The 23,018-nt window shown below is 45.1% G+C and overlaps 1 protein-coding gene and 1 long non-coding RNA gene across 8 annotated transcripts in view; both read right to left on the bottom strand.

Moving 5' to 3' along the window:
• The window catches only part of LPP (LIM domain containing preferred translocation partner in lipoma), a 354,330-nt gene extending 346,027 nt beyond the window's left edge, over positions 1-8,303 (bottom strand). For 5 of the 7 annotated variants that reach the window (XM_062582810.1, XM_062582812.1, XM_062582813.1 and 2 more), the window contains exon 1: positions 7,675-7,723. The gene's annotated coding sequence lies outside the window, so the exon portion shown is untranslated. Of the gene's footprint in view, positions 1-7,191; positions 7,223-7,674; positions 7,724-8,252 lie in introns of those variants that run through there. The other 2 variants (XM_062582808.1, XM_062582807.1) reach the window with 2 other exon arrangements.
• A 2,435-nt stretch (positions 8,304-10,738) lies between these two features.
• Positions 10,739-18,060, bottom strand: LOC134144328 (uncharacterized). The gene is made up of 3 exons (XR_009959328.1): positions 17,656-18,060; positions 15,720-15,840; positions 10,739-11,089 (listed from the first exon to the last, which is right to left on the bottom strand). It is a non-coding gene; the product is annotated as an uncharacterized LOC134144328 (long non-coding RNA).
• Between the last annotated feature and the right edge of the window lie 4,958 nt (positions 18,061-23,018).

The following is a 23,018-nucleotide window of genomic DNA, read 5'->3' as shown; positions in this document are numbered from 1 at the left end:
TGATGAGATGTGTTAAATTCAAGCCAGCTGATCGCCTTCAGGCTGCACTGAAACACAAATGCTGCTGATGCTGGAGCTAGTAAGGCAGGGAAGATGCAGCAGCTGGAGTTACAACCACTTATCAGCTGCTAATCCAATCACTCTCCCAACCCAGCCACCACGCGTAGCACACTGTCTGGGAAAACCCTCACTTTCATTCAAGCTTGCTTCATTAAGTGGAGTAATTCAAGTTGTTAAGGTGAGGTAATAAACTGCTGAAACACAGAGTTCCTCTGGGTAAGTGCATGCAGCACATCAAAGATGCACAGGCACATTACTGAGATATAAACCACAGCAGTGGGGGTACCATTAACACAGGAACCGCAGCAGGACTGGCTGCAAGTCACCTGTGAAACACTCCAGCCTTCTCTTCAAAAAACGCACAGACAAGAGTTTCATGCTGCCAGCTACCTTGCTGAGAGAGCCCAGGAGGATGTATTTTAAGTTTTCTCTGCTATGCATAACTAAGGCTTCAAATTGGACTGCTTCTGCCTCCTTGTGCAAAGCAGCCATATCCACCCCATCAGGCTCCACAGCCACAACTCCCCTTAAAAGTCTCTGGCATGATCTATCAGCCTCCTCCATTCTTCTTGCCTCTACCAAATTGGCCAGACCACCAGGGAGGCCACCAAGAGGAGCAAGACTCAAGTTACTCAGCAGTATTATGATGCCCAGCTGTAGAGCCCTGGCTGATGCTCTTCAGCTGGAATAGAGATCAGGAGCACAGAGGAAGAGGAGGAAACAGCTGCAGCTCCTGACAGTGCCATCCACTGGCTTAAAAGTGGGGAGGGGAAGTTACAAATTGATGCAAAAACAAGATCTGACTGCATAATTCAGAGCTAACAGGGTAGTTTACTGAATGTTAATTAAATCCTCAGTGCCTGTTAATAACTGTGGTGATCAACTTATTTTTAAATTAAATAAGCAATAAATGCTTAGCCAGACTTCTATTAAATTTCACCCAGCGAATGAAGTATGCAGGGCTTTTAATAGACATTAAACAAGATAGTTACGGCAAGTTAGTTGATATTTTATTACATAGAGATAATGGCCATATTAAATTTCTACTAACTATTCCACTGGTGGCACAATCATCCAAGACTTGGTAGAAGTTTGCCTGCCTTGAAGCATCACCAGGCAGCTGCAGTAGAGAGAGGAAGACAGTGTTGAATGGCACCTACTCAGAGGATGCTCAAGTCACAAACTCACTTTTATGCACGAAGCAGGATCCTTTCTACCTAGCCAGCCTTGGAAACCCCAAAGAGGGCTAACAGGAGCTGTCACACAGAACCAAAGTTGGCATGACGCCTGCAGAGACCATGAAGTATCCTACCTCCAAAATTCCCCTGGGGCAGATGAAGCCATCTGAGTGCAGGCGTGCGTCATACTGACTTGGGATTAGTGCTGCAGCAAACAGCCCTCTCCATAAACACCTCTTTTTCTCTGCTGGGCCTTAGGCTCTCATCTGTGCTCTGGCATGAACAGCCCATACCATCCAAATGCTCCTGGGATAACATAAGGATTGCTGCTCCATAAACAAGGGCACTAGAGAGGACACAGTGATTTATGGGGGTTCACGCAGGGAAAGCTGGAGCTAGTCCAGGACTGAACGCATGCGCCAGGCAAACATCCACCAGTCCAGACCAGGCCAGAGCCCTACAGAAGTGCTCTTCCAGCCAACTGCAAACATAATCCAAAGACATAGAAATGTTAAAGGAGAGGGTCAGCATGTCCAAGAAGACTCCACCCTACCCTTGGGCACTACCACCCTTAGCTGGAGCCAAAACCTGGTCCCAAACATGCTGCTACTGGGAAAACACTGTATTACACAGTTCTTTTATGGCATCAGGGGCTACAGAAAATGCCCTCATTAGGAGTTTTTAATGCTCAAAAGCTTGTATCTTTTTCTAAGAAAAGGTTATCAGCAGCCCACAACTCTACCGATGTTTGTTTTCCTTTCTTGAGCATATTGCGATAGTTTGGGAGTGTTGATGAGTGACTCACACGTGTGTCACTGTCACCCACAGATCCCAACAACAGATACTGACAATCTAAAATGACATATAGATGCTGACAGCTACTTAAAATGATCGTTTTCATGCCAGCTCTTGCACTTGCTCAGAACGTGATCGAAACTAACTCTCTTTGAGATTAAGGCAGAATCTCTATCAAAGTGTCTTTACCAGTAACCTTAATCACAACAATTAGGTGTAGGTAGCGTTTTTTTCATATTTGGTTTACTACCTGCCTTGCCGTGCCCAGAAGTAGGAAGAATAGAAAAAGCTGAGCCCTGCACCCAGCTAACTCCCATTTCTTGGGCAGGCATAAGCCGTCAAAAGCTTTTAAACTTTATGGGGTTTTTTTGGTCTGTGGTTTTCGGTTTGATTTGTTGTTTTCTTTTCTCTGTTTCTTTCTATTTTACAAAACAAAAAGCTCCCCAACTAAAAAAGTTTTAAAAAATAAAAAAAAATATAAAGAAAATAGACCTTTTCATAGTTCACTGACACTGTCCCTTACAGACTCAATTTACATGTGAAAGTTGACTGCGACATTTTCCTTCCAATCCCTCCTCTGGAACCATTGTATTGAACCTACGTTTTCATACATGTAACCCACACTCTTTAAAGGTATTGTTCCTTGCAAATCCGTCCCTCAGATAACCCACATCCTTAGATAAGCTGTGGTTTCCATCTCCCCCACTCCTGCCTGCTTTTCAAATGTGGCAACAGTTCCAGTAAGCTCTCTAGCTTTTAGCAGAATTACCCTACTACAAGAGTGAGAACAAAGGAAAATAATGAAGTTAGTGGGGTAAGAAAGCAGGCTAGGAAGGACCAAAACAGGTAATATTCTCATTTTCTTGCTCATAGATAACAAGCACGGGTGCTGAATCCCATGCTTCTGGCAGTTCACATACACAAGAATTTGTATTCATATTGCTTTCTTGAAGCTTTCTCAATGTCGAAAAAGTAATGTATTTAAAGGCACAGATGTACCTAAAGCACATGAATATTTCTTTGTCATCACCATGTCACCTTCTTTAAAACTTCTTAATGCATCCACAGGGATGAGCATTTAGCCTCGCCCTCACCTGAAGGGTTCAACAAAGCTGCTGGAGTCACGCGAGACCTTAGGCAGCCACAAATTGCATGTTCAAGAGCAGAAATGACCAGTTAGCAGCCCAGAGGGTTCAAGAGCAGAGATGACCAGATAGCATCCTGGGGCAAAAACGCAGCTCCCAGCCCGGCGCAGCACCAGGACAGGCCAGCCATACGAAGGCACTGCAGCATGTCCGTGGGTGCCGTCTGGCACCACACCAGGGCAGGGAGAGCTCATTAGGAGAACCGCAGAGCTGTGTGGGTCAGGCTTTCAGACACTTGACTAGGAACGAAACGCCACTAAGTATGCATTGTTCACATAACCATGATGGGCAAACGAATAGAGAAACTACTGTGGTCACCCTCAGGGTATATGTTTCCACAGACACACGGAAACTGTCTTATTGCAAACAATTTGTCATCCACCCAGGCTAGTGCTTTTCTCCAGCTAGAGTCAGCAAGAGATAATTTAGAGAAACCTGTCTGAAACGTTCTCCTCTTCACAATGAGATGTTTATGAAATTTCTAAGAGCCACTACTATTCGCTGGTGTAACTTTGAACGTACCTGACATTCATGGCATTGTCCTGTCTTCTTTCCAAACTTGGGTATATTCTTGTCCTTGGCAATGTTCTGCACGATAAATTCCAACATTCGATCACATGTTTACACGGAAAGGTATTTGTTCATTTTGAATCAGGCACTTCCATCGTGGCGCCTACATCTCACAGGCATTAGTGCAGAGGAACAGAGTCTCCTTCGACAGTATTCATTACTTATGTGATACCTTTCCTAATGCATGCATCCTTTGTATAGGCGCAATCCCAACCTGTTGATCAAAATTCCTCAGGTTTTCCAGCTTCCTGCCCCCCCCTTTATTTTTTTTTTTTTTTTTTTTTTTACTGAAAACAGCAAACTTCACAAAGCAGAAGGGAGTCACTTAAGTTTTACAGTCAGATATTACACGTTAACATAAATAGTAATTTCAACAAACAAGGCAACAGTCAGGCTTGAAATCAAGTAACAGGTGTCTCAGCTCTGACCATGGTCTGCCATACTAATATTTGCACTATAAGCTGTAATTAAAAATATATATTCATGATCATCCTATATTTAAAAGCACTTCAACTCCACTAAGACTGTAGCCAATACTATTTTGTGCCTTGCAAAACTCAAGGATAAAGCTCTGAGGCGTTACACAGCAACGTTCAAGCTCTGAACTTCAGCTCCTATGTAACTTAGAGAAACAAGAGTTTTGGCAAGTGATGCAAGACTGAATCTGGATTTACAGTATTTGAAAATTAATGGCTCCTGATTCTAGTAAGACAGCAACCCATTACCTCTCACAAGCACAGCACAGTAAAAGCTGAGATTCAGAGAAATGCAGCTTTGAGATCTGATATGCTCTGCAAGTCTTTGTGACACTAGGTAGCTAAATTGCACAGGAACCCAGATTTCTTATATCTAATTGTGGCTGTTGGGATATTGGATCTGAAAAACACTGTTGGCCCATCAATCTAGAGAAGCTGTTCATGCAACAGCCCTACCTTCACAAGATTGTCCCAAACAGTACCACTTGATACTTTTATCCCCAAACACTGGACAGCTGTTAGTCTGAGCAATGACTAACTAAAGGGATCGGAACATACAGAACTGGAAGAGCCAGGCGCACTCCACAGCATCCCTGCTCTGATGCCAAAGGGACAAATCTCTCCTCAGCAAGACGGGAACTGAAGTTTCTATCATAGTTCGGTTCTAGCCTTTCTGCCAAGACAGCTTACAAGGGTGGCAGCCAGTACTGATCATAACTGGCAATCGAGACTCGCACGCTGAAGACACATCTGTTCAACGACGGGGGAGAAGTCTGGAGCACAGCAACTCTGACAGACCTAGACAGCAAGACACTTGGTAGTTTAAAACAGTAGCGATCTGCTGCGGCTCAGGGCTGCGCCTACAAAAGCATCAACGAGATACCGTTTTGGCTAGTGCGTGTCTGATCTCCCTGGACGCGGCCTCCCTTTCCATCCAGGACTTCATCCGGGCAGAATATGAGAGCCACGTATTTCTCTGTCCAGGACGTCTGGACGACGGGACAGCAGGTCACACCGGACCCATGCGCTGCCCACGTGCCAAGGGGCTCTACACAAAGCCCATGCGGTGGGTCTGACTGCCAGATCGCTCGAGCACTTCCGCAGCGCGCCCAGCACAAGGGGGTCATTTTCACAGCACGGCCTAGGCCCAACAAAATCATGTACCTGCTATCTGCCACCAGACACTTCTCTCTAGCCAAGATGTCCCCAAAAGGCCTGCAGCGACCCTCAGCACCCGTGTGCTCCAGTGGGCCTGGAAAACTACACTCAGTTGTGTCACCAAGGTGTCTGAAGCACCATGAAGCGAAACACTGCGAGCTAGAGACAGCAGGACAGATTTCCCAGGAGCATAATACGAGCAGACAGACAGCTCAAGCAGCTGGGAGGAGAGTCTACGAGGAGCAGCAGGGCATCAAGAGGCAAGGAGAGTTCCCAGCACTTTTACCAATGTGGATCTAGTGCTGCTACCGTCCTGAATCAGGTGCCCACCTGATCTGGTAGCTTTTTCCAAGAACAACCAATACAAGCTGACTCAGAGGAAAGTGGAAAAAAAAATTCCTGAAGAAAACAATTAAAGGAAAACTTCATTTGAAACACTCAACCATTAGAGGACAGCCTAGTCTGCACGCAGCAGGTCTGAAGGCCCGCTGGCAGCACCAGCGCTTACTTTGCCACCAAGCTCCAGGCAGGGTTACATGTAGGATCGCAGCTTGCTGCCTCAGGTGCCCTACGGCCACCACCCACACGGTCACCTGTTGATAGCCAGTCCCGCCTGGGAAAAAACAGCTAACAAAGGCTAAGCAACTGAAAGAGAGGAATAACAGAGCTATTAAAATTAGGAGTGATAGGATGAAATGTCATGTTGAGGGTAGGGGGACAGAGTAGGCCAACAGTCCAAGAAAAAATTTTCAATAGTAATACTTCATCCTTGTGCAGACATTATTTTCAAGAGAGAAGCCAAATTCTAGCGTATCATCTAACCTCGTCTGGACCAGTCCTACTACCGCAAGGGTGTGGAGTAGAAAATCAAAAAAGTCCCTTGTATTCCTAAACTTCACTGCTCTATTTGTGCTACACAGCAGTTGGGCCAAGAGATGCACTTCGCACAGGACAGTATCTAGCATTTTCCTGTGCAAAGGAAGTTCTGTTGCTGATTATAAATGAAATGATATGTGTCCCATTCTCAACTTCCAAGAATTCCCCTGCCTTCCTAATACACAGATATCTGTAAATACTTTATCAGTCACTACATGTTACTTCACTCAGTTCTCAGTCTTTCAGCAACCCCCTGCTCTCTTTCAAATTTTGCCCAGAAATCATTCCCGGAAGATGTGAGCACAAACACACAGGGAAGTGGGTCCAGAAAGCAGAGAAACTCTCTAATCTAGACCAGCTTCCAGCACTAAGGACTTTCAGGTGAGACCTCAAATCCCATGCAGATCAGAAACATTTCTCCATAGGGGCCACGGTCTTGTGGATGCATAGGAAACTGGACACAGAAACTTTGATGATACCATCAAGCCCCTGAATTTTTGTGTAACCAAAGGCAGTCACCTAATATGGGAGAGAGATACCAGCCAGGAACTCAACTCCAGAAACACCTGAAGAACTGGGCCCAAAAGGCAGCTTTCACGGGCATGGAAACAAACAAAACAAACAAAAAAAAATATAGGAAAGCAGAAGACTCCACCACTCATTTCACCAGCGGGGCCAACTGCACCTTGGGGTACAGCGCAGTCAGCACAATCACGCGGGAGTTTTCTCCAGCAACACCTCCCGCTCCGGGGCAGCGCTCCGGCGAACAGCCCCAGGGCGTGGAGGTTGCTCCTGAACAATGGCAGGGGGAACGTTTACCGGTTTGGAAGGGGAGGGAAAAAATTAAAAAAGAAGGAAAAAAAAAGAGAGGGAAAAAAAAAAAAAGAAAAGCCCTGGGTGACGTAAGAGTGTGGGAAATTTTTACGTACTTACCTGTTTGGGAAGGGTGGGCCTCCCCTGGTGCACAAAGGGTGCCAGGGCTTTACTCAACTTGTTATTGTTACCGCACTCGCTATTGTTACGCGGCCGAGGGGTCCCGCGCGGTGCAAGGTGCCACGCGGGGCCGCAGCGCGGGAGCGCGGCGCGGCGCGGCGCGGCCCGGCCGCTCCCCCCGCCCGCGGCCGCGGCTGCACCTGCGGCCGGGAGCCCGCGCGGGGCCGCGCGCCGCGGCGCGGGGCGGAGGGAAGGGCTTGGGGGGGGGGGGGGGACGCGGGAGCGGGGACGCGGGGACCCCCCTGCCCCGCCGCGGGGACCCCCGCGCTGCCCCCGCCCCCCGCGGCGCCCCGGGCGGAGAGGAGGAGCCAGGCGCGGCCCCCGCGGGCGCTCCCCGCCCCGGCCGGGGGCTCCAGCTGCTGCACAGCTGCCTCGGCGGGCGGGGGGAAGGGGAAGGGGGCAAGTTATTATTTGCAACAGTACCTCGGGGGGGAGGAGGCGGCGAGCGCGGCGGCGGCGGCGGCGGGAGGAGGCGGCGGCGGGAGGAGGGGCCGGGGGCGGCGCCGCGCCCGCAGCGGGCCCGGGCCCGCCCCGCTCCGCCCGGCGCCGCGCTCCGCCCCCGCCCGCTTCCCGCCAGCCCCGCGGCCGCGCCGCCAGCCCCTTCCGCGCTTTTCCCTCTGCCCCCCTCGCATGCCTCCTCCAGCCCCTTCCGCTCTCTCCCTTGTGCATCGCTCCTCCAGCCCCTTCCACGTTCTCCCCCCTGCATCCCTCCTCCAGCCCCTTCCGCACTCTGACCCCCTTGCGTGCCGCTCCCAGCCCCTTCCGCACTTTCCCCCCTGCCCTCTTTGCATCTCTTCCTCCAGCCCCTTCCGCACTCTCTGCCCCCTTTGCATCCCTCCTCCAGCCCCTTCCGCACTTTTCCCTCTGCATCCTCCTTTTGCATCTCTTCCTCCAGCCTCTTCCGCACTCTTCCCTCTGCATCCCTCCTCCAGCGCCTTCCGCGCTCCCTCCCTTTTGCACCCCTCCCGGCGGCCCATTCCGCCCCCCCCCCCCGCCCTTACCTCCCGCCGGCCGAGGGGGTGCGCCGGGAGCCCCCGGCTCCGAGGGACGCCCGCGAAACAAAAAGCGAAAGCGGCGGCCGCCGTCTCCCGCCCCGCCGGGCTGCTGCGCTCTGCCCGGGGCTGACGTCAAGGCCCCAAATTCCTGCCTTTCCCTGCAGGCAGATTTGTCCATGTAAGGGCCGGGGAGCGGGCGGGCGCCGCGGGGCTGCCCCCGGGGGCGGCCCTCGGCGGGGCATCTCGGCGCGCGGCTGCCGCGGCGCCCGGGCCCGCACCCCCGGGCGGACCCCGACACGCGCCCGGGCCCCGCCGCGTGCGGTAGTCAACCTTCTCGGGGAAGCTGAAGGGCGATTAGCCGAAGATGTTTGAAGGCCTAAGGTTGCCCAGGGCTCCCTGCTGCTTTGGGATACTTTTTCAAGCACAGTTTCCTCTTTTCTTCCTCAACCAGGACATGCAAAAAGATGTGGGGGGAGCTGAACGAGGCTTTAGAGTTACAGAGGAGCTGCCTGCTCAGAGAATCAAACCAAAACCTGTCAAGCATACTAAGGAGAGGGGAAAGGGAAACCTATTTTCTAATCTCTTTCAGTTTGATTGTTTTGTGGCTATTTATAATGGCTTCAATTAAAATAATTTGGATTTGAGTGTGATTATTTTTATAGTGGAATATTACCCTTTAAATAGCTATGTTAGAAATTTGCAGTCTTCTGTCGGGTGGCTGCATTTGCACTGAGGAGAAGGCGAAGACAGAAGGGTTACATTGCATTCAGGCTGTGGAGGGGAGACTTGCCAAGACTTACTTACTTGGAAAGAGATTTCTGGATGAGTTTTTAAGTACTTTAAATGTATTTCATTTTGACAATAAAGGACTTTGCTGTGCACTTTCAGAAGATGTGTTTACAGTCTTAACCGTTACCAGCTTTAATATCCACGCTGACAGCCCGAGGAGGGAGTGTTTGCACGTAAGGACCCAAAAAAGGACATTAAGTGCCTGAAAGAATTCAGGAGCTGAAATAGAGCGATGTGATGCAGCACCGCCTCTTCTCCTGGCTATGGAAGTGTCTAAAACGAGCAAGCTCTTGCTCAGATTGACCTGAGAGATGAGAGGAGACCACAGAAGATACCACCTCATCCCGACGGGCAACCCTTCCTCTGCCATCCTCACAGCAGAGGAAGCAAAACACATCCCGCATTCAGTTCTGGGTGCCACTCCTGTGGTTTCTTCAGTTTTCTGCATTGGGTCCGTTCTGCTTCCCCCTTTTATAGGGCTGCTGAATTCCTGTGAAGGGACAGAAAGGACAGCTGAGGCCAGATACTATCTTAGAAGTGCTCCAGCTAAATTTGTATCAGCCTGTCAGTCACAGTCACACAAGTTTTCTAAGCATTATGACTAGAATGACTAGAAATACCCTAGCCTAGTCCTAGCCGCCTACCCTGTGTTTAAACCCTGGTGAGATCCAAAAACAAAGCAGAATAGCATGAGTCACGCAGGCCCCATCTCGTAGGTGTACCCTGGAGTGCCGGTAACTCCGCAATGTCGGGCTGTTGTGAAAAACAGGCACGACTGTATTTTAAAGCGCCAGTGGATGAGACAGCACTATCACTAGGTAGCACCATCGCTAGTCAGGCAGCATAAGGCCGTGTAGACACGGGTTCAATCCCCCGCTCTGGTCTGAAGAGCCCACCTGCCCAGGCAGCACTCTCACCTGCAGACCTCTCTCGTACCTATTGCTCCTGCTGCAAGAAAACAAAACAGAACAGGCAACACCCTGAACACAAGCTCAAATTCAAGTCTCTCCTTCCAGCTGAGTGCTTTGACCATTAGACTGCAGTGTCAGGCACCTTCTCAACAGGACTCTGAAGGAAACCCACGATAGTATTTCCTGCAGCAGAGGTCCAGTGGTCATCATGAGGGACTTTCTGGCAATAGCGTCTGTCAATCTCAGTGGCATGGCTCTTATCAGAGTCATAATTCGTAGTGCTTCAGCGAAGTAGATATACAAAGGGACTGATGTGTGTTTTGTTCTCTGTTTGATGTTTTATTTAAACTTGCAGTGGAGCTTGTGTAATATCAGTGGGTACCCAAGGAAAGCGTCTGAAAACTGAGACTGTTTGGCCCAAGATTAGAGACAAGTGCTCTCCATTTAGCATTTGAGACAAAGCACTGTTTTTCCCTTATTCCATATCCAATAATTATTGCTTCTTTATCCATCAAGCAATTTTCCAGTAATGTTAACAGAAGAGGGAATACTTTGCATATCCATAGCTGCTGCCTTCAATGATTGCAAAAGTTTTAAGCCTTAGGCCTCCAGAGCATGAAATAATAACTACTACCTCCATTCTGCAAGTAGATAAACTGTGACTGAACTTTCACTGTACAGCAACAAGAAGCTTGATTCCAAGTCCCATACCTTAGTAACATGCTGTCACTTCCTTGTCAAGTACAGAATGAATTTTCTATTTTTTTTCAGTTTCCTATTATGACCAAACTCATACATTTGGAAATGAATTAGAAAATGTAAGGTGTGGAGACTGGCTGCAAAAATCTGCTTTTTGCCTGGGGAAAAAAAAATACTGGTAATGTGCAAAAGACTGCAAATGTCTTCCATTGCACAGGCCACTCAGGAGGCAGTAATGCAAAAGTCAGCTTGGGCCAATATTAATTCAAGGAAATGAAGTTTTTTAGTGGTTAAAGTGCATAACTAGAAGCCTGGAAACCTGGCCTCTGTTCCTACTTTTACTGTGTTGTATGATTTTAAACCAGTCAGTTCACCTCCCTCAGTCTCCAGGAGTCCTTATAAATCTGAAGCGCGCATGCGTTCTCTGCTCCAGCGTGTTATCCTCTGCAAGAAAGAGAAACCACAGATCAGGCTACATGCAGAGGGATTCCATGCAAAGTTTCCAGAATGCAGCAAGTAAAAGTTTGCTTTTCAGAGTTTTGGCCCATCCTTTTTGGTGAGGTTTCAGATACAAAATCACAGAAAATAGGCTTGGGAGAGCCCTGTGCAAGCCATCTTAGTTCATCCCTCTGGTCTTAAGACAGGGTCAGCTTTGTCTGAACCATATCTGAGGTTTGCCTACCTTACTCTAAGGATATCTAGGTGATCCATTTGAGTGCTTCATGATTAGAAAAGCTTTCCTTATCTCTAACCTAGATCTTTTTCGTTGCATTTCAACTTGCAATCAGATTAAGTTGTGGGCATCTGACATATTCCCTCACGAGCAATAATTCCAGAACAACAGGGAAGTTGCTCACTCAGTGAACTAATCCTTCCATGGGTAAAAGCCAGAAAGGCTGGAAAACATACTAAACGTGTTCTTGGGAGAATTGCCACCTAATTTCCAGACAAGGATCAGATGTAATTATCATTAGATCACGTGGAGGCTCCTCCGTCCCAAACCGCAGAACTTTTCACCTAGTTTGCTGTGAGGATGCCTCTTTCTATCAAGACACGCTATGGCAGCATATTTGACCCTTTGGTCATTGAAGGATATTCTTGGAAGCCTATACAAAACCCGAGTCCTCAGCAACAGCGTTCCTGTGGCATTGGGGAAGGAATGAGGAAACACTGGGTTGGATCCTGGGCAGACAGGAGAGAAAAGACTCAACCCGCAAGCCTTAATTCATTTCAGAACAGGATACGTATTCCTGATTTAGAGATACACACGTACTTGCTGACTGGCAGAAGGAATCTAGGAATAGCAGCAGGCCAAGCTTTGTCATTCTCCATTTTGCAGGTACGCCTGCGTCTAGACAGGAATGCGAGGCATGTACTTGGCAGGCATTAGTAAATTATAGATCACTCATAGTGATCGAGTCTGGGCCAGACCCTAAGGGTATCCTCGCTGCTTAGAAATACAATTTCCACCATTACCACCACCCGTTACTTTCCTTGAGCGTGTCAGAGAGAGTGCCACCAAACCCCTCTGCATCTTTGTACGCGTTTGAGTTCCACATGGTTCACCAGATTTGTTTGTTTTAGTTACACTTGTTTTGTACTTTGAAAGAATAGTAAAGCATTGGAAAAATTGTTAAATCCCAGTGCTGAAAAGTGCAGTTGCGCAATGTGGCAGTATAGCATACTTAATTTTAAGGACATAATAAAATCCGATTTCAGTCTAGTGAGATTTTAGCTTAGGTTTAAGTGTTCTGTTGAACAGGGGTAGATTTAAGGATTGAAGTATTTTGCTAGATTGGTTCTTTGATTAATGAGGAAGGACTGTTGTTAATGCCTAAAAGAAAGAAATGCCTGGTGCTCCATGACCTCAGGCAAGCTAAAACTAGAGCTAGTCCCCACTGCATGGCCATTTTTCTAATCAAATTTGATAAGATTAGCAAATAAAATTAGCAAAAAAAGTTGACAATTTCATTAAGAATCTTCACATACTCTCTGGGCTTCAATTTACTGGGAAAAAAAGCAGTTTATAGTATCTCACCAGGGTAATGCGGTGTAATTAAAGCAGAAGTCACTAGGCTTTGTGTGTTACACCGTCTGGTGTCTTACAGGATATCTTGCTAATGAGGAATGCCTCATACATCCAAATATTAGGAAAGAAATAACGAGGGCTATTTTTTTGAAAGAGAATTGATCAAACACACTAAAGAATTCACATGAATATACAAAGAAGCACTCAAATCTTAAAAGAAACATTTGTAGTAGTAAATATTTTGAGGGACATTTTTATATAGGTCTGACCTCCCCGTTGAATATCAAAGCAAAAATATTGAATGCTCTAAGCAGATGTCTTCTCCTAGTGACAGCAAGATGAGCAGAGACAGCTGGTTAGAAGAGCAACAACAACAAAAACACATCATCATCCCTACTTCGGCTCCAAAAAATCTTGGATTTGTTGTCAAGAAAGAAAGCTAAGTATGTAAGAAGCCAAGAAACAGACAAATATTATTGAATCTGGTAGCATTTTGGTCAATGTACTGGAAATAATTTAAGTAGGGAAAAAAACTGGATAAACTCCATTGTTTATTAAAAGAATGCCTCTTATTTCCACAGGGACCTATAGCCCATATATTCATTAATACATTTACAAGACCTATATTCTGAATATGTTGCCTCACACATCAGTCTTGTGGGCCCTTTTTCTGAAGTAAATAAAGTTACAGGACAAAAATCTGTGTACAGTCCTGTAAAGATGCCAGCTGTGAATTTAACATATTAACTCCTGCAACCAAGGGAGATGGGCGTAGTACAGACATATCTAAAGGGATAAGAAATGTTAGGAAGGGAGGAGAAAAGAAAATTAGATTCTTCTTGGTGGGAAAAGAGAGAAATAATTCACAAGAATGGGAAAAGTTGAAACCAAAATTAAAATAGGAAGAATAAATCTTTTTTTTTTTTGTTTGTTTGTTTTTTTTTTTTTTTTTTGTTTTAATAAGAAAAAGCTATAATAGGCAGCAGATCAGAAAGGAATTGTTTGATAATGCTGCAGCATAAGCCACTGACTTTATGGCCTACGTGCTCAGAGCTATTACAATCTTCCTCTTGATAGCTTTCACATGAACAAAACTGGAATTCTCTGCTTGACCTCTGGACAGCTCCTTTTCCACAAGCTGTGGGCAGACTTGAGGGAATATTAAAAGATCAATGGGAAGAGTTTAAGAAATCAAAAGCTGTGCAATTTGGCTAAGCACCAAATAAGAAAAATTTGAGGTGGACTTTTCAGGATGAGTAGGAAGGCCAAAATCCCACATTACAAAATACTGTCTTGTGCAATAGCAAAGATTTGGATTTACTGACTCAGGAGGCTTCTTCCATGGAATGCTTTAAAATCCTTAGCCATCTCCTGCAAAGGTCCTAACCAGTTTAGAGCCCCAAGGAAGCAAAGAGTTTAGCATAGCATAAAGGGTTAAAGCTGAGGGGAGTAGCCAGTGTGACAGACTAGCCCGTACACAGAGGATAATATAGAGGTACAGCCAAAGAGAAAGGACATTCCTACTGGGTCTCTGGTTCTTGACTTTCAGTTTTGCCCATAACTCAACTACATGAGCAGGCAGCACGTGCACTATCATTTTCTTTGTAGGGAGCCAGGGTTAAATCTGCTACTCTGCAACAGAGCAGATGTGGGACCTTGGAAAAGCTGCTGATTGAGCTGAGCTGGAAACAGTTTCCCCCATTTGCCAATATCTTCAAGAGTTTAGAAATTTTTCTCTTCTCTAGTGTGACCAAAACAGGAGTTGTCAATGGTTTTAGAGAGCTTTTTCCCCTTGTAATAGAGGAAAAAAAGCCCGCAACAAAAAACAAATCACCATGCCAGAATCAAACATGGATCAGGGCACAGGTCTGCTTTCTTTCATTCCCCATTCTGCCAGATTCAGCTGCAAGAACTGACCTGTCTCCCAGCCACCCCAGTATTGACCATGTCACAGAGGAAGATCATTTTGGCCAGAAATTCCATGCTGATTCTAAGAAAATGTTTCCTAGAGTGTCTTGCTGAAATGGAGACATTCCCACACACACAACATGAAAGAATCATTTCTCAGAAATAAACATTTTCTAATGAGAAACATTTATTCCAAGTGTTCCTTCCCCAGTGACTCAGGAACTCTGTGCCTCAGTGCACCAACTATAAAAAGACAATAGCACTTCCCAGTCTCTGGGAGAACACACTTGGATAATAAAGCAATGAATCACTACCTATATCAGTTACTGTAAGAGCTCCATTTACCTTATAACATACAAATATAGACTGCATGAAAAATTTTTATAGGCACAATATAGCCCAGGTGATTAACTTTCTTGACCAGACTATCTGCATACCAAAATCTTTGCCTAGCTTGTTGCCACAGAGGTCCTACATCGTATCTCACTGAGTAGAGTCAGGAGTGGTCTGAGAACGGTCAATGGGGACTGGTGACAGCATCTCTGCTCACGAGCTGCACCATTCCTCCACGAGACGCTGCAGAGACCCAGCACACGCCAGCAGTTCTGGGCTCAGCACTCCCCACTTCTTCATTTCCTCACACAATTGAGAATTTGGATCGCCAAGGAGCCAGTATAGCCCTGCTGCCAGTGAGGTGACAGATCCCTGGCACTGGAGCTGCAGTTGAACTGTTCACGAGCTGCTTGCGGCTAGAGAGGAATGTCTGCAGAGAGCTAAACCAGATTGTTAATAGATCTCTTCCAAATTGCTCATCTCTAATCTAGCAGACAATTTGAGAGTCAATGTGCACTAATGGCACCATCTTTTTCCTCCCCTTCAGTATAAATAACTTTTTAGGAAGCACAGGAACATGCACAGGTATTACTGAGATGGTAGCACCAGAGAAACCTTAGGATCTCACTGGTGCCTTAGTAAGTATCTGTAAGTAGGACTGTCCTAAATATATTCTTTCTCCTCTCCTAGGATGCATGCACTTCAGCTACCCATTTGATACTATAGACATGCAGTTGCACCACAATCACCACAGCTGCAGTAGCTCAGTAATGGACCAAGCAAGGGCTAGCACTCCAGACTGACCTTGTAAATACGAAACAACACACTTGCAAATTTCTGTTCTATGCAGGACTTGTAGAGACGCCCCCAAAATTCAGGAAAGATGACAGTCTGAAATCACCTGTATTTTTCAGGCCCACATCCACTGCAAAAAAAAGAAAAAAAAATCAGTTGGTATTCCCATTATCCTGCCTACATTTCAGCCTCATAATTCAAGTGTGCTGAATTTCTGGCCACTCTGGGTACCCATTTCAACATGTTCAACATCTTACCCAGCGTAGGCTGAAAAATGTCACTTTTCTCCACTATTAAATCAAGAGCTGGCTCCACCCATATGTCAGCTGTTTACCATCCTCTGTTTTCTCCCTTTGGGCAGCTGACCAGCGATAATGACCTATATCCCTGAAGTATTTGTATATAGCATCAGAGAGGAGTGTTTAAAGCAACAAGCAAGTTCAGAACCAACCATTCCCATTCTTATCTTATGATCAGAAATCCATTTAAGTCTTTGCTTGTGGGAACACAGCAGAATGAGCCAGCTCAACATTTTGAGTGTTCAAGACTTCATCTGGCCCCTTTTTGCTCTCACTTTAACCCACTTAGACTGGTTCCAGTGCTTTCCAGTTAAAGCTACTCATCCTCTTCATCCATGCTTTACCTTCAGGTACAAATAAGAAGCTACTCAGTCTTGCTTCAGGAGTGTTGGCTCTGCTCTGGAGATGCTTAGATGAGGTACATGTGGTACCAGAGTGCCTAGGGATAAGCCAAACTTCACAAGCAGAAGCACTAAGAAAGCCCCGGGCCATTTTCACGGCCGCCCAGAGCACTGCACTCGTTGCCATCGCTGGTGTTCAATGCCGACACAAGCTCCACATGAGGATCTCAGATTGGTACACACCCTGCGTCAAGGTGTGTCAAGCCTCACCCTACGATGAGACAGGCAGACAAACGAGAAAAATATGGCCCTGGCCCCTTCCTGGGATTAGATCATTATAATGGGTAAATATTTTCCTAGATAGAGAGCTGAGATAAAGGGCTCTCCTGATGTCTGAAATGGAGTCTGAACAAGACTCAGAAGGACTATCCCTGCTTTGTAGTTCCCAGCAGCGTCTGGGAATGAAATGGAAACTTGTTAATAGCTAAAGATGAAGAAGTCACATCTTGCAGAATAAGATATTTATTGAATAACAATAAAAACATTAGAACTGTAGCTCAGTTTTAGTTTACAGTAAAATTGTTCACCCATGAACACACGGAATGGATTTAGCAGCAGGTGCCAAGGGTTAATTCCCAGACATCATTACAGCTCTGCACCATTCAGTCTAAATATTTACTGAAGAGTAAAGAAAAGTGTCTGAGCTGTAGAGGCAGAGTCCCAGAGACCGGCTTAGTAAAGTCTCTTTAATGAGAGCCTATTGCTACACAGAAAAATAGCTGTGATTTTTTAAAAATGAAAATCAGTGTTCTTGTGCTATAACAAGTAGTGATTAATCATTCCCTATTCCTTTTCTCTGCATTATTCATGATTTTCAGACCTCTGTTAATATCCTCTCTCCTGGCGTTCCAATCCCACTGTGAGCTTTCTCAGTCTGAGGGCTTTTGAATCAGAGGAGCTGGCTCATAATCCTCCTTAGTAGAAGGTTGTTTTTGAGGAACAAATCTGACTTAAATCTTACTTAATATCCAGGAATGCTCTCTGGTATTTGACCTCTTCGTGGCTGAAACAATATTCTTCAGACACAATAACCTTGGTGTTTCAAAGCTGTAACCAACACCTGTGGAGCTTTCAAACAAACAGGCTCAATGTCCCTTGATGTGTTTTTAGTTACTACTCCCATGTTTGATTTGCTTTGTAATTATATTTACAAAACGTGCGACGGGGTTACACATGGGGAAAAAAAAAATCACATTTCAAAATGGGAGGGGATTTATAGGAGCCGCAAGACAAAGAAAAACCCACCTTTCTTTCCTCATTGTTTTCTTTGGAAACCGGCCTCTGAAGTTTCCTTGTCAGTAATACGGGGATTTGTAAATAGAACAAAGAGCTTCCTCACTCTGAGCCTCATTATATAACCGCCAGTGAAGTCATGTTGTATCTTCACATTCAGTTCCCTTGAACTTTGCATCTTGCTCCTCCTGAGAACAGTCCTGCATGCCAGCTTGAACAGATGTGGTTTCCTTCAGGAAAAGTTTTCTGTTAGGGTCATTCTGACTTCCCTTTCAGAGCTTTCCAGCTTCATGCGCTCTTTGCTCAGGGGATTACTGCAGTGACCACTAGCTTCATGTGCTGCTGTTAAGCTTCTCTTCACCTGCTGGCTGAGCTGAACGAATACCAAAATCTCTGATCCACAGAAAAATCTGACATTTCATGTTTTCCTGAATGAAACCGGAAAGTTGCAATTTCCTTTGAACCCAAATTCTGAAAAACGCCATTTGAGACAAAGCAAAAAGGCTTCACTGAAGCCTTTTGTTTGGATGTTATCTGCGTGTTTTTAAATGAGAAACAAGTTTAAAATGCGTCAGCTTCTAAGTAGTCTCAAATACACCCAAACAGCATCCACTGTTCCCAAAGACTTCCCAGGAGCTGCAGAGCCTGCAAAGAGAGCTCTGCCAGAGCAGCAGAATCGGGGAACACGGTTGAGATGTGATACTGAGCAAAGTGGAGGTTTGTCTCACCCTGCAGAGATATTTCAGTATTGTTGCTGCCTCGATGCCACCAGTGCACCTATATACTCTGAATTTATAAGCGCCTAAACTCTTGTCCTTTCCAACATCACTGAAAATAAAGGCTTCAACTGTATCTCACTGTAGATACAATTCAAAGACAATACAAGTACAAGCCTAGCTATAGTAGGCTGCATATCAAGTGACACTATTTTAATGGTGTGCAACTTTATGAAGTTTTATTTAAATCAGGGCAAAAGGTTGTGCAGACCCTCTCATTTAAGTAGCAGTTGAGGTTTTTTGATTTTGCTGGTTAAAGGTTTTAAACTGAACAAGAGTAAGACATTCTGCAAATGGCAAAGAGCATCAAAATTAAAAGTTCACATTGCTTGAATGAAGCTAAGCTTGTATGTAGGCACTTCTGAAGCAGCAACAACATATCAGGAAAAAATGCCCCTACCCCATGAACAAATGAGAAAAACAAAACAAAAAAAACAATGAGCGAAAAGCAGCAGCAGCTTTTCCCTCATGGAAAAAAAGAGGGGTTGGGGAATAGAAAAATGCTCCAAGACTGAAATCTCAGCAGATTCTGAATCAGCCCAACTCCCTTATTGCAACATTTTGCAGGTCTAATAGACGCAGAGCTGTTCCCTCACCCCCCAAAAATGAGCAAAAAAGTCACGGAAACCCATCATGCCAATTCTGTGGCTGCCTTCCGGAGCAGAACTTCTCTAAATGTCAGGGTTCCCTTTGTTCTGTGCACACTTCATAATGAATCTATCATCTGTTTGGTAAAAGATCCAGTGAAATATGTAATAAGGTTATCTCACAATCTCTCCCCATTGTAAAGCCGTATCTCCTCTTCCACTCATTAATTATTGTCTTCCATTTCCTGTGTCAAGTCTAAATTAGAAAATAAGGACTCCGGACTTACAAAGCTTAACAACTTACCATATATCAGATGAGCTGCAGTAACTCTCCATGTGCTCCCTCTTAGCCAATAATAAACAAAACATGGTGTGATTTTACAGTGCACAGGCTTGCAGTCTGTGCAATTTAACCTTACATCCTTTCAGTCAGCTGAGCAAACACTGACAGTGATAGCTACCACAGCTAAGCTGATGTTCAATACTCATATTGCTAGACTTTGCCTTAAAATATGGGGAGCAGAGCTCTGCCATTATACCTTTCTGAAAAACTACAGTGACTTATGTGCTGTCAAAATATGCTAAAACCAAAACCAAGCACAATTACATAATTAGCTACCAATACTCCTTGGTTTGCAGTTTTTCAGGCCTGAACTGCTCAAACTTTGGATCAAGAAGTGAAGCAATCAATTTTTGAAGTGCAAACAGAGAAAAGTTATGTGAGTCTTCTAGCAATTTCAGGCAAATATATCATAGAAGCAGCGTGCTTAGCCTTTTTACTGTGCATCTGTCTGAGGTTCCCAGTAAGATTTCCCTGATATATAGTAAGAGTCAAAACTCTAATCTGTTTTAACTTTTTTTTGTCTCTGCAGCACTAACTTTGAAAAATGGCCTTGTCCCCAAAGAACTGCACACAGTCCATGTAGGGAAGCCGTTAAAATAAATGTATTACATAAAAATACTGCAGAAGAGCTCAGCTCTGAGGATTTGGGAGCCACAACATACAGATATAAAACAGAACAGCTGAAGTATGAGTGGAGGTCAGAAACAGAGAACAAAGGAAGTCCTCGGTCTGGCAATCGTTACACATGATCTCTGAAACCAACAGTTCCTACTTTTCCTTCTCTGGGCTGCAGTATTTTAACAAATTACTCTTCTCATGCTAATGTCCCTTTCTCCTCGCTGACCTCAATGCACGCTGAGCTGATTTATAAAGTTTCTTCTTTCTCTATATTTGAGCGCTTTCTGGAGGCCTTATTTCTGCTGTTTTGCTGCAAGACATCTCACTGATTTATAGAGACTAAAACACAGTCAAGTGCTGCGTTGACTACCCTACCTGAATATCACATTTCCTGCACAGTATGTTCCTATCTCTACCTATGTGACAGATTTTAGATAGTCTGCAAGTTTTTCAAAGAAGAGAGTGTACTTTCTCCGTCTCAGAAAAGCTTCTGAGATATTCAGGAGTAAAAATTTGTTTTTCCACCTGTCTGCCTTACAAAACAGCAATGTCTAGACACCAACTGTGGAAATGCAGGCAAGGAATAATGTACAGATGACAATATGATCCAGTAGCTATAAAAATGCAGACAAATACTAGGTTGTCTCAAAAGGCTGAATCACAAGCAAGATGTTAGAAGAGGTAAGAATGCACAAGATAATGGAGGAGCTCAACTTGGCATTTGTCTGTTTATTCCAGCAGGATATGTGGATTCCACCCTCATGACATCACTGCATCATCTTGTCTCATCAGCGCCTCATGATGCAACTCATTTCTGCAGTGCTGAATCAGCATCTTTGTGCAATCTCATCTTCTGCTTGGCCACACAAGATGGGGAAAAAGGCTGTCCAAAATAGTAGAAAGCCGCTGACCTCTCAAAGGGTCCCCAAAAGGATTAAAAAGCCCCACAGAATTATCTCATGGATGCTGCTTCTAAAAAATAAGAAGGGTTATTTTTTTTTATAGATAGGATGTGAAGCAACACAGTGCTGTGCTTCAGAGGAGCTCCTATAGGAGACAATAGACTAATACTGCGGGTTGAAATGAACGACTGAGGAATGCCTGCTCTTAGCAGCTGGAGCTCCAAATTAAGTTGCAAAGTACATTTTCCCTTTAACCACCAGGTACTCTGCTGATTCTGCTTACCTCATTCTTCTAGAGGTTTTGAGCTGAAAGTAGGTTTCTTAAAGCGTCATCCTCAGAATGGAGCTCCTGTTCTTCCTGCAAACAAAACAAACAAAAGCTGTTTTCCATTTTCAGCAAAAAAACAAAGGAAAAGAATCTAAAATTTGCATACAAGGATCCATTTACAAGATGCAACGTAAAGAGTAGCTTTATGCTGGAAGAAATGTAGACATACAGAGATCAGAATACACTAGGCCACTAGCCCTGAACCTGTTCTTAGACAACCTCCCATTCTTGAAACACAACCCTAAAAATTTATTGTGTTGCACCTAACTCTGCAATTCTGTACGGAAAGACCAGGGGGAGGAGCTCTTCCTGGATACACCAGATCCAAATACAATCAGAAGCCAGGAGGTTCTTCTCATATTTATATATACCTAGTCCTTTTTGTTCAAGGATTTAGGTCACACGAGTGTAGGAGAGGCAGCTCTAAATCACCTGGCTTTTGCACGTGTTGCCTACAGATTGTGCAAAGGTTTCTGAAGGTAGCTTCCTTTCTAGACACACCCTTTGTTTGCTACTTTCTCTTAGGGCTTTTTCGCAACTCCATCCACTGCCAACATAAATAACCTTGCAACATCTTCCTCAATCTGTCTTGCTTGGCTCTACTGTAAATGTCAACTAGCAACTTTGCACCATGCACTTGCTTAATTGGGCAAAATACCTGCCATTGTAACCCTGTATCTGGACTCTCTTTGGGAGAAAGTTTCTCGGGCATGATAAATGACAGAACCTGCAATTCCATCCTAGTCACGTTGATACCAGATACCAACAGTCTTGCAGGGGTAGGAGGGCATACAATTTGCATTGCTAAGCAGTCATCAAACACATGTGAGCCACCAGGAAAAGTTAGGAGGAGTAATTACTAGCAACTACAATAGCTATGCAATGCAATTGCAGTATTTTCTACTTCTTTCAGTGCCTTGCACAGTGTGAAACTTGTACATTTACTGCAGGGGACAGAAGACACTACCCTTTGAATACCTTTTCTCAGCTTATGTGGAACAAGTTGTTGGACCTGGTTCTGCTCTCAATAATTGGGGATAATTAAGATAAATGACTTCTCATTGAAGAGGTTTGACAATAAATGCCCTATGGCCAGTCCCTGTAAGCAGACAGAAGATATGGTCACCATGAAGACCCTCTTAACTTCCAAGTCTTGTCCACACTAGAAGATAGATATATAATGCAATGAACAGAATGTACCTAGCAAGAACAGGAAAATGAATGGTTGTACTGTGCAATTCAGCCACTCCACACAGCCCTTGCAGGGCTGAGGGAATAGCACAACTGCACCAGGACACCTTGCAAATGGTGGGTAACGTATCTGCATCTGTCCACAATTTTGGCATGGTCTACTGCTTGTCTCAGACAGAGCTGTTCTGTGTGTGGAATAGGACAACATGTTGTTACACTCTTACACTATCTATGCACACACCACGCTGGGCTGACATTAGCCTTCTGAGTCTCTAATCAGCCTGGCATTCCCAAAGTCAGGCCGTGTGGGTGGTGCTGATAACAGGCTGAAGGGGGGTTACTTTTATCACCAGCCTTGATCATGGGGATTTTCTATTTCGTGCTCTAATTTCCTTCAGCTTTGTATTTGCATAAGATCCTCAGCAAGGATAAGTCTGATCTCTGTATGAGAACATCACAGCTAGCCCAGCAAATCCTCTGGCCCTAACTGTCACTTGACTGGGTTGCATTGGCAACATCATGCAGAGACAAACGGAGACTTGAATTTTCCTTAGTGATAGGGAGGTGTCTTGCTTTTTGTATCTCAGTTAGACTCCTAGGCAATGGGCTGGATTACAGCAGCAAATCCTA

Source organism: Rhea pennata, chromosome 9 (assembly GCF_028389875.1).
Source record: "Rhea pennata isolate bPtePen1 chromosome 9, bPtePen1.pri, whole genome shotgun sequence".
Taxonomy (NCBI): Eukaryota; Metazoa; Chordata; class Aves; order Rheiformes; family Rheidae; genus Rhea; species Rhea pennata.
The sequence above is the reverse complement of the archived record's forward strand: the minus strand, read 5'-3'. Positions and strand labels throughout refer to the sequence as shown.